This window comes from Thamnophis elegans, chromosome 9, assembly GCF_009769535.1.
Source record: "Thamnophis elegans isolate rThaEle1 chromosome 9, rThaEle1.pri, whole genome shotgun sequence".
Lineage (NCBI taxonomy): Eukaryota > Metazoa > Chordata > Lepidosauria > Squamata > Colubridae > Thamnophis > Thamnophis elegans.
The window spans coordinates 75,991,615-76,003,400 of record NC_045549.1 but is presented as its reverse complement, the minus strand read 5'-3'; positions in this window follow the sequence as shown (position 1 = coordinate 76,003,400).

The window sequence follows — 11,786 nt, the reverse complement described above, 5'->3', positions numbered from 1 at the left end:
AGTCTGTAAAACTATTTTATATTGTTAAGTTTGTCTTGTTTTATCTGTATCTGTTTTTAAAGGTAAAAAATGTTCAGTAACAACTAGTGATAATTTCATTCTGTAAGATTTTTTAAGAAAGCCTTCCAAAAGAGGATCGCATCCAGAGAAAGGAGGACACAAATCATCTGAAAAATATTGGCGTTTCAATATACAGTATATCTCCAGAACCACAAATTCCATGCTTGGCAATTGGGGATGAGTTGTATAAAACATATAGAAACTTTAAGGGGATTCAAAATGAAACTTCCCATGTTTTTTTTCAGAGAAAAATTCCCTAAAGCTTTCCAGTAAAAACCCATCGTTCCGGAGGAGACCACTTTTGCCTGCAGTCCAGGATTTAAAAAATCCTTCTGGATAATGGGGGCACCTTCACTTTTAATCCCAGTTAATTGGGAATACAACGGAGTGAGAGAGTCAACAACTGTGCAAACCCACCATTTGTTTCTTCCTAGTATCAAAAAAATAAAATAAATGTGCTTGGATACTCTAAAACAGGGGTCCCCAACCAAATTTGAGGGGTTTTTTTACTACCGGTTCTGTGGGCGTGGCTTAGCAGGCATAGTGTGGCTTGGTGGGTGTGGCTTGGTGGGCGCGGCAGGGGAACGATATTGCAAAATTCCCATTCTCACCCCACTCTGGGGCCAGCTGCTCAAACTACTCAAAGTTTCCACTACTGGTTCTCCAAACTACTCAAAATTTCCACTAATGGTTCTCTGAACTACTCAAAGTTTCCCCTACCAGTTCTCTGAACTATTCAAAATGTCCACTACTGGTTCTCCGAACTATTCAAAATGTCCACTACCGGTTCTCCGAACTACTCAAAGTTTCCGCTAATGGTTCTCTGAACTACTCAAAGCTTCCGCTACTGGTTCTCCGAACTACGCAAAGTTTCCGCTATTGGTTCTCCAGAACGTGTCAGAACCTGCTGGATTTCACCACTGTCCCCAACCGCAGGTCCATGCAATGGTACCGATCCAGGCCCTGCTAGGAACCAGTCCATACAAGCAAGCGAACTCCATCCGGGTACATGCGGAACCACATGTCCCCCCACACGGTCCGTGGAAAAACTTCCCCCCAGAACTGGTCCGTGGCACCCAAAAGGTTGAGGGGGCCACTGCTCTAAAGTAGTTTGGGAAGCTCTTTTTTCCATCCGCAGAAGAGCAAGGATAACAGAAAAATAAATGGTTAGAGCTGCTGATTCTGTTCCACAGAGGAATTATTGACTCTGTCACCTGCATCTCCATAACTATCTGGTTTGGCTCTGAAACCCAACAAGACAGACGGAGACTTCAGAGGAGAATCAGAACTCCAGAAAAAAACAATGGCTACTAACTGGCCTTCCATGGAGGACCTGTGCACTGCACGAATCAAAAAAGGGGCTGGGAAAATATCTACAGACCCCTCGCATCCTGGACATCAATTGTTTCAACTTCTATCCTCAGAATGACCCTATAGGGCACTGCACACCAGAACAACCAGACACAAGGACAGTTTTTTCCCGAGTGCCATAACTCTGTTTAACAACTAATTCCTACAACACTGTCATATTACCTACTAAGACTGTATTACTATTACTATTAATCTTCTCATGCTTCCAATCACCCATCTCCTCCCACTTATGACTTTGTTGTTTGTATCCTTACGATTTATATTGATTGTTTCCTAGCATGATTTGATTGCTTATTTGTACCCTGTGACTATCATTAAATGTTGCATCTTATGATTCTTGGCGAAGGTATCTTGTCTTCTTATGTACACTGAGAGCATCTGCACCAAAGACAAATTCCTTGTGTGTCCAACCACACTTGGCCAATAAAGAATTCTACTCTATTCTAATTGTATTCTACTCTACTCTACTTATTGTCCTACTCTACTTTGTTCTGTTCTGTTCTACTCTACTCTACTCTACTCTATTCTACTCTTATTCCATTCCATTCTTTGGCCTATTCTATTCCTATTCTATTCCTCTACTCTTTCTATTCTATTCTATTCTATTCTATTCTATTCTATTCTATTCTATTCTATTCTATTCTATTCTACTCTACTCTACTCTACTCTACTCTACTCTACTCTACTCTTATTCTATTCCTGTCAGCACCTCTCCATTTAATAATTAGGAAAGAAAGACCATGAGACTCCATATGTGGAAAATCAAATGTACTTTTACTAATTAAAAATGGTTAAAGAGCGGTTGCATAGCGAAGTCTGATTAATTAGGCGCGAAAGCAGTTGATATATAGAATAGCCCATTCCACACCCCCTGGCATCATAGGCCTAGTCCAATCATAAGTCCTTCAAGTGTCAGGTGTGAGATAACTTCAAAAGGCATCAGGAAGATGGAATGTCGGTGCCGTTAGTCCAGGCGGGAAACACCCACGCATGCGTAGTCTGACCATCCAGAGAACTCCAGAACATTCCTCCAGCACATCGAATAACCCCACCCAAATACCATGCCCTCCCTCCCCGTTTCATGGCAGCTGAAGCAACAGCAAAGCAGAAGCTGACAATTCCACTCTTTGGCCTATTCTATTCCTATTCTATTCCTCTACTCTTCCTATTCTATTGTATTCTATTCTATTCCTATTCCTATTCTATTCTTTTAAAAAAACAATGTTTATTTTAAAGTTAGTAATTCTGGGACAGGAGAAAGATGCTACGGAGAAGCTCCCCTTAAAGCAAAAAAGTTAACGATTGAGGAAAATAACTCGGTTCCTCCAGCTTTTAAATGCCCAGTGCATCTTCATGAATATTTCAGATCTGTACCATCTTCGGAAAACAAAGCAAGTGAAATATTTTAGTCTTAGCAAAACTGCTGAGAACCATCATTAAAATATAGATTTCCGTCTCGGAAAAACCACAAGCAAACTATAGACAGGATAATATTCTTGTGGGGAATCTGTTAAGCTTCAGTGAGGCGGTATGCTGTGTCTCCGTTAGCTGTGCATTTCCTGATGGGATCAGAGCTCGCTTAAATAAAGTGTGAAAAAGGGAAAATCTCCCAAAAGAGAATCAAGGGGGGGGGGTTGCTTACATTTTCATGTTGTCCCCTTCCTCCTGATTGATCTCTTCTTTATCACCAAGGACCGAAGGATTCCAAGTAAATAATCAAAGGAGAAGTCATCAAACAGGATCCGAGTTCTAATTGAAAAGCCTTAAGGCAAGGTTTGCCTACTTTTGAAACATTTAAATGAGATAATGCAATGTAAATAAGGAGGAAGGGGGGGAAAAATAGTCTTCCCAATTATCTACAACAATTAGCCGGTGACTTTATGACTCAAAAGTTTCAACACAGAAGACTTCCTCTACAAACATTTTTTTTTAAAGAAAAAAAATAAACCCCAAAATCTGGGATCACCAACCTTTCGGGCTTCAGGGACCACTAAATTCACAATTTTAATATGATCTGCTTAATGACCAGCTGGGTGGACGTGGCTAGGGGGTCATGTGACTGGGTAGGCGTGGCCAACTCAATGTCACTCATGTTGAGGGGCGCCTCACCAGCCTCTACTCGCCACTCCTCACCCGCCCACCCGGGGCTCCTTGGGCCCCCAATAGGAAGCAGTTGCTGGAGCTAAGCAGCCGCCAGGAGAAAGAGTTGGCAAAACATCTCAGTTCAAATTGGATCTACCCGAGAAGGAGGCTCAGCAGAAGCACCTCCCTGAGGACTAGGAGCATAAGTTTTCCAAGCAGAGGGAAGACCTGCGGGAGTGCAAGGCCAGGTACCGGCGCCTGGAGGCTCAGAGGGCTGAGATGGTCAGCCAGTTCCAGGCCAAGATGCAGTCCCACTGGAACGAGGCCCTCCGGCTCTTCACCACCAGCGGCTCTTCCCTCCAGCCTTTGCCCAAAGCCCCCCACCAGGAGGCTGAAGCAGACCCCAAGTCGGAATTTCTGCCCCCCTCCGACCCTCATAAAAAGACCCCGAAGACTCTCTGCAGCAACACAAGCGTTCATTGCACGTATCCGTCCCGGGGGCCGTAGTTTGAGGACCCCCGATTTAGTGCAATATAAAGAAATGCAAATAATTTTTCTGTGGACCACCAAAACTTCCTCGCAGACCACCAGTGTGTGACCGCTTCTCTAAGTGACCAAAACTATCCAAACAGTTTGGATGGAAAACCCATCCAAAATACGCAGCTTCGGGTATCGAATGCCACCATGTGATTAAGCGTTGTGGGCCTTTCAAATAAAAAACGTAATCATTTGGAAAGAACACATCAGGGTCACCAGCTTTGCAGCTTGGGAGAAAGGGGACCTCAGGAAGACAAAGCATGAATTAGAAGGCGGGGGGAAAAACCCCTAGGAATGTCAGCAAAGGGCTAAAGCAAAAAATCTGCATTTCGCAGTCTCTTGTTCGTCCTTCTCTCCATTTCGTCTTCCAAAAATAAAAAATAAAAAAAAGGAAAGAGGCTACAGGATTATATACCTTGTATCTGGGATTAAACTGTGTCAGACGCCTGAATATAAATGCGGAGAATTAGTCATCCAAGTTGGATGGCAGAATGCAGTTTGCAGGAAAAGACTTCAGAGCTGTGAAGATAAAAATCTTTGTCCTTATCTGCCACATTCACAACGGCTAATTTCAGCTTTGCCATATGTCTTTCCTGGGGGGCGGGGGGGGCACCGTATTTTTCTCGGCCTCTGGTTTATAGGAGACAGGATGTTAAAACATATGAAGAACGGTTGCAGGAATTGGGTATCTCTAGTTCAGTGTTTCTCAATCTCGGCAACTTGAAGATGTCTGGACTTCAACTCCCAGAATTCCCCAGCCAGCGAATGCTGGCTGGGGAATTCTGGGAGTTGAAGTCCAGACAGAGAATGCTGGCTGGGGAATTCTGGGAGTTGAAGTCCAGACAGCGAATGCTGGCTGGGGAATTCTGGGAGTTGAAGTCCAGACATCTTCAAGTTGCCAAGGTTGAGAAACACTGCTCTAGTTTGATGGAAAGAAGGACTAGGGAGACAGGAGAGCAGTCTTCCAATATCTCAGGGGTTGCCCCGAAGAAGAGGAAGTCAAGCTATTCTCCAAAGCACCTGAGGGCAGAACAAGCAATGGGTGGAAACTAATCAAGGAGAGAAGCAACTCAGAACTGAGGAGGAATTTCCTGACAGTGAGAATAGCAATAGCAGTTAGACTTATATACCGCTTCATAGGGCTTTCAGCCCTCTCTAAGCGGTTTACAGAGTCAGCATATCGCCCCCACAGTCTGGGTCCTCATTTCACCCACCTCGGAAGGATGGAAGGCTGAGTCAACCCTGAGCCGGTGAGATTTGAACAGCCGAACTGCAGAACTGCAGTCAGCTGAAGTAGCCTGCAGTGCTGCACTTTAACCACTGCGCCACCACTGGAGCATCTTGTCTCCAAAAGTTGTGAATGCTCCATCACTGGAAGTTTTTAAGAAGAGGTTCGACAACCATTAGTCTGAAATGGTATAGGGTTTCCTACCTGAGCAGGGGTTGGACTAGAAGACCTTGAAGGTCCCTTCCAACTCTGTTATTCTGTTCTGTTCTTTATTATTCCTATTCCATTCCATTTTCTATTCTATTCTAATTTTCCTGTTCTATTCTATTCCATTATATTTTCCTATTCTATTCTATTCTATTCTATTCTTTCTATTCTATTCTATTCTATTCTGAACCAAACTCACTCAAAACTGTAGAAATGGTGGTAGACTTTAGGAGAAATCCTACCATACTGCCACCTCTTACAATGCTAGACAATGTGATATCAACAGTAGAGACCAGGGGTGGGTTTCAACCAGTACGGACAGGTACGGCCATACCGGATGGTGAAATTTAGTGTGCCTTCCCGTACCTGTTGGTCAGCAGGCCCCATACCGGAATGCTCCCTCCCATCATTTGCTCTTTAACTCGCCCCGCCCGTCCTCACCATGCTGCTGAAAAGTTCTCAGAAGAAGAACCAGAAGAAGAAAGAACTGGTAAGTGGCTGGGGTGGAGGGGGGAGGATGTTGGGGAAGAGAGAAGAGGCGGAGGGGCTGCTAGAAGAGTGTGTGCATACGCACAGGCTGTGGGTTTTAAAAAACGTCTGAGTGAGGAGGCAGAGGGGCTGGAAGATACTATAGGAACACACGCTTCCAGCCCCTCTGCCTCTTCCCTCTTCTTGGATTCACTCAGATGTTTTTAAAACTCACAGCCTGTGCACATGCACACACTCTTCTACTCTTTTAAAAACATCTGAGTGAGTCCAGGAAGAGGGAAGAGGCAGAGGGGCTGGAAGAGTGTGCGATGTGCACAGGCTGTGAGTTTTTAAAACTTCGAGTGAATCCAGGAAGAGGCAGAGCGGCTGGAAGTGTGTGTGTAAGGTGGTCAGTAACGTTGAAGACCGGCAAGGACAGCCATATTTCCTCTGTAAGTAGCTGTTTTATTGTTTTGTGTACTTATTTTATTCTTATTTAAGTAGTAAGTGCAGAAAATAATAAATTTCCTTTTTTTATATCTTCTTTTTGTAGGACATTCTTTGGGGCAAAGAATTCAGTGACATCGATTTGCCCACTCCCATCCGGTCAAATGACTGCCAAGCTACTCCCACCTGGTCACATGATCACCAAACCACTCCCACCTGGTCATATGATCACTAAGCCACTCCCACCTGGTCACATGATCACTAAGCCACTCCCACCTGGTCACATGATCACCAAACCACTCCCACCTGGTCACATGATCACCAAACCACTCCCACCTGGTCACATGATCACTAGGCCACTCCCACAAAACAGGCCACACCTACAGAATAGGTTCTAAAAAAATTTGAAACCCACCAGTGGTAGAGACCTTCAAATTTAAAGGTTCTATCATATCTCAAAACCTAAAATGGACACCTAACATCAAAAACTCTGTCCATGCGCACAATGGGAACAGGCTCCATCTGTTCTTCTGCCTCACTGCTCTCTAGTTCCCACTCTGCCTCCGACGCAGAGCCCTCCTCTGAGCTTTCCTCAGCTCCCAGGACTGACCCAGATTCCTCCCCAACCAGTTACTTTCGCTCAGCCCTGGGAAGGAAGCAACAGCAACCCATTTCTAAAACCTTGCCAGGAAAATTTCAGGGTTCTAATACAGGAAGCCGCTAGGTGAGCCAAGATTGGCTTGAAGACATCATTTAAAAAGGGGCCTGGAAATCTATTATTCATTAAACAATATGCATACAAAGTTAACCCACAGCAAAACCCAACATTTCTGGTTTTCTAGCAAAGTATTCTGTCAGGGTACCGAAGACAGAATTATTCCTTTTTTTACTGCATATCCTCTTGATCAGTGTTTCTCAACCTTGGCAACTTGAAGATGTCCGGACTTCAACTCCCAGAATTCCCCAGCCAAGCATTCGCTGCCACCTCCTTCTCCATCGTCCCCTTCTTCTTCTTTTGCCCTCCATCGTTCCCAGCATGAGGCTCTTCTCCAGGGAGTCCTTCTTCCTTCTCATCAGGTGGCCAAAGTCTTTGAGTTTCCTCTTCAGGATCTGGCCTTCTAAAGAGCAGCCAGGGTTGATCTCCTCTAGGACTGACCGGTTGGATGGCCTTGCAGTCCAAGGGACTCAATGCAGGAGTCTTCTCCAGCACCAGAGTTCAAAGGCTTCCATTCTTTGGCACTCAGCCTTCCTTGTGCTCCAACCTTCACAGCCAAACATTACAACTGGGAATTACCGATGCTTACTTGATTTCTAATCAAAGAATTATTTATCTTCAATCATCGAAATTAATCCTGGTCCTTCCACATCATTCTCATCAAAATAAAGTTGAAGGGTTGTTTTTTTAAATTAAACTTTTATCTTTCCCGAAGATGGATATTGTCTATTTTTGAAGATTACATTCCCTTTGAATTCATTTGAAGAAACTTCCCCGAAGAATTTTGCACATTCAGAAAGGTTTCTGAAATATTTTTTTTGCTACTTTTAGATCAGATTTAAGAAGACCGGGCGAACAGAAAAAAAACACGTCAATCTAGAAAAATGTATTATGTGATGGTTACTAAAAATAAAACGGATCATAAAAATTACAGTTATCTACTAAGTTCAGCGAATCTCTCATCTTTACAGACGTTTAACCTATTTAAAAGGGATGACATCTCTTTGGGTTTTTTTTTTCAGACAACGTATGAACGCCTGGAAAAAGTTAGGCGGCTTCAACTGAAAAGTCAGAAACACACTTTTTTCCAATCACTTTTGAAAGGAGTGCTGCCCTAAAATTCAGATCCTGGATGACGTTTGGCGTAATTTATATGTTACAAAATCTATAATTGTTTCCTGCATTATTCACGATAACGTTAAGCTTCCAGCAATCACAAGGGTGTTCTGACCCAAGAGTCCTTAAAAAGCAAGAAGCAAAGTCTTGGTTCCAGCAAACCCCTTTTATTTACACGACTGTGAATTCTTTTCATTCACAGTCAGCAAGGCTTAGCAAACAGTCTTTCAAAGGAATGTTTATCCACACAAACCTTATCTCGCTTGGAGAGCTGCCAGATAACCAGTTTCCAAGCGCAGGGCAAGGCAAAACTTGGCACAGAGCCTCTTATAGTCACAAAGATTTCCACTCTTGAAACGACCGAAGGAACAAATTGTTTCCTGCAGAAGCCCCTTCCCCATTTGCTCCTGTTTCCTCTGGGAGGGGCCAATCACCTCCAAGGTGGGGCTTTACTCCCAAGTCGACCCTGCTTTCTTAGTTGTTCTTGTCTTCTAAGCAGCTCTGCGCATGCGCACACTGGGAACAGGCTCCAGCTGTTCCTCTGCCTCACTGTTTAGCTCCCTCTCTGCCTCCGATGCAGAGCCCTTGTCTGACTCTGCTGCTAGCTCCACTAGCTGCCAGCGGGCCACAACAAAGGGCAGTCTTAAAATGTATATTCTGAGTCGATTATTGTAGTAGAAGTGGCAGAACCTAGGGTGGAGTTACAAGAGAGATTAGCCTAGAGTCTCTACGTGGTCACAAGTGGAATAAATCCAACCCCTCTATGGATAAATAGCTACTAATAGGCCAGTATCAAAACTCCCTTTGATTTCAGGGCTAACCTTCCTGTCCCTGACCAGATGTTTTACCATCACACGTTTGTAGATATGAAAATGTAGGGTTTGTTTGTTGGCTTAAATTGACACCCCCCCCCAAAAAAAAAAAATTGTTGGTTTGTTGGGTTCAATCATTGTCAGGGTTCCAAATAGCATCCAAAAGTAAATCAGAGTCCAAGGCAAAAGATTCCTCAAAGTTCCAATTGATGAAGAGAGCCATGTTGGCACATCTGGGAAACCCTGAATCTGAAAGCTTCCTGGTTTTCTCCACCCAGTTGGAAGTTCAAGATCTTGTCCCCACACCCACAAATCCATCCCGTGGCCCAATCTCCCACAGCTTCCACCCATCCAGTTCTGGTCAGGATGACCTTGGCTTTCTAGAAAGAATGTTGTTATGGCTACCTATCATCTAACTCCGTACAATCCCCCCTCCCATTTTCCCACAATAGAAAAGGCAAAGTTGACTAATAGGACAATCATTCTACTTCACGGCTCCTTTGTATCCAACACTTTGGATTTAGGAAGACTTTGAGTGAGGGTTAGTTAGAGAGAGACCTACCTTCTGCCACAAAGGCTTGCTTACAATAAGGATTTGGGAGCTGTGCCAAAGTCTCTCTTTCTATACGGCCAGATCTGCTGTGCACTTTATGTGGAAATGTATTTGTCCTACTTTCTTTGAGATTGCTGTTCTTTCCCACGATTAGATTAATTGTTCCCTCCACTTCTCACTTCTTCTGTCTCTCGTTTCTCTCCTTGCTTGCTCTCTTACGTTATCCTTCATTAGAGAAATTTGAATTCTTCATTTATTTCCCTATTCTTATTCATTTAATTCAGTGTTTCTCAACCTTGGCAACTTGAAGATGTCCGGACTTCAACTCCCAGAATTCCCCAGCCAGGGAATGCTGGCTGGGGAATTCTGGGAGTTGAAGTCCGGACATCTTCAAGTTGCCAAGGTTGAGAAACACTGATTTAATTATATTTATATATTTTTCCCTTTCAAGTTCCCTTCCCCAATTCTTGTTTGTTCACATTTTAACCACCTCACCTCAAAGTTTTAATGGGGAAGTTTCCTTTTGAACTTCTCTCTTTTTTTTTTTGGTACACCATTACCATAAAATAAAATGTAATACCCTCCTGTTTAACCTTTTCCATATTCATTGCAATTACTCCTAATATGCTAATATTATCCGCCAATGCCTCAAAGCTTTTCTTTTTTTAAAAAAAAAAAATCCATATATTAAGAAAAGGTGGAGCTGGTTCCTTTTCTTTCAGCCTAACCTTTGTTATTTTTATTTGTCTTTCCGAAATTTATAACGGCTGCTTTAAAACAGGCCTTTATTCTTTATAGATTCCCCACACCCACAATTCTTCAGCAAGTAAATACTGTTTGTTTACATTTTCTGTTACGTTTTGATAAAGTATTTTTCCCTTTCTTCCTTCAATTATCTTGTTCAACATTTTCTGTGATGTTTTGTTATCCTTATTGGCCTGTTAAGAGTCAGTTTTCGGATGAACGGTGTATTGCAACAATCATATTTCTGGGACTTGATTTATACATATTCAGGTGAAAAGCTTAAATAGCGTGTGAACTGCAAGCAAGGCAATACATTCAAATAAACTTTCTGTGTCTCAACATTTAACTATAACAGAGGTGGGTTCCTACCAGTTCGCACCTATTCGGTAGAACCAGTTCGTCAAATCTACCGAACCGGTTAGAAGAGGTTCCACCAGTGGACCCGGAAAGCAGGCCACACCTACAGAAGAGGTTCCAAAAAACTTTTGAAACCCACCACTGAACTATAAGCAAATCCACATTTTGAAAACATAAAGGAATCCAAGTATGACAAAAAAAGACTGAAATTTAACCTGACAAGGAGAGAGAGAGAGAGTTTGCCCCCTTCTTAGTTTTTTAATCGGGTTAGAAGAAAGATATTCAGCCAATGTGAATCCATGAGAAATATACCCAACTATTTCTTTTAAGAGACATTATAGATTAGATACTTTTTTGGGGGGGTCTTCACTGTGAGTTGCATTGTGTTGGGGGAGGGAGCTCAATCAATCTCATTGTACATGTTGTGCACTGACAATAAAGAATTATTATTATTAACAGAGTTGGAAGGGACCTTGGAGGTCATCTAGTCCAACCCCCTGCCCAAGCTGCAGACCCTAGACCATTTCTGACAGAGGGCAGTCCAGTCTCTTCTTGAAAGTCTCAAATGATGAAGCTCCCACAGCTGGCTGGGGGATTCTGGGATTTGAAGTCCACAGGACTTAAAGTCACCAAGGTTGAGAAACACTGTTTTAGCGCATGCGCTCAAAAGCCCAATTGGGCTTATTATCCGGGGAGGTCTTATTTTTTTTGGGGGGGGGGGAAACAGGATATTTACCAAATGTTAGGATGGGGATCGGGGCGTGCTTAGCAAAATATAAAAAGAAAAGCCAATCAGTGAATCATGCAAAATGACGTTCTTTTGGAATTATGCCTTTTGCATTTTAATTCATCCGCCTTACGCTTTAAAATAAGTACTACGGGACGCAGATAAGGGAGAGGAAAAGGTTTTTTTTTTTTTTTAAAGGTGAGATCAGGAAAGTGCAATAATTATAATGGATGGATATGTTTTCTTTCTGATCCGCTCCTTTTTTTATGAGTGCTAAATCGTGAACAAGCATGATGGAAGGGTTTTTAATAGAGCAGACCCACACTTTGCCAAAAACGGCTGTGAGCAGCGAGAGGTGGAGA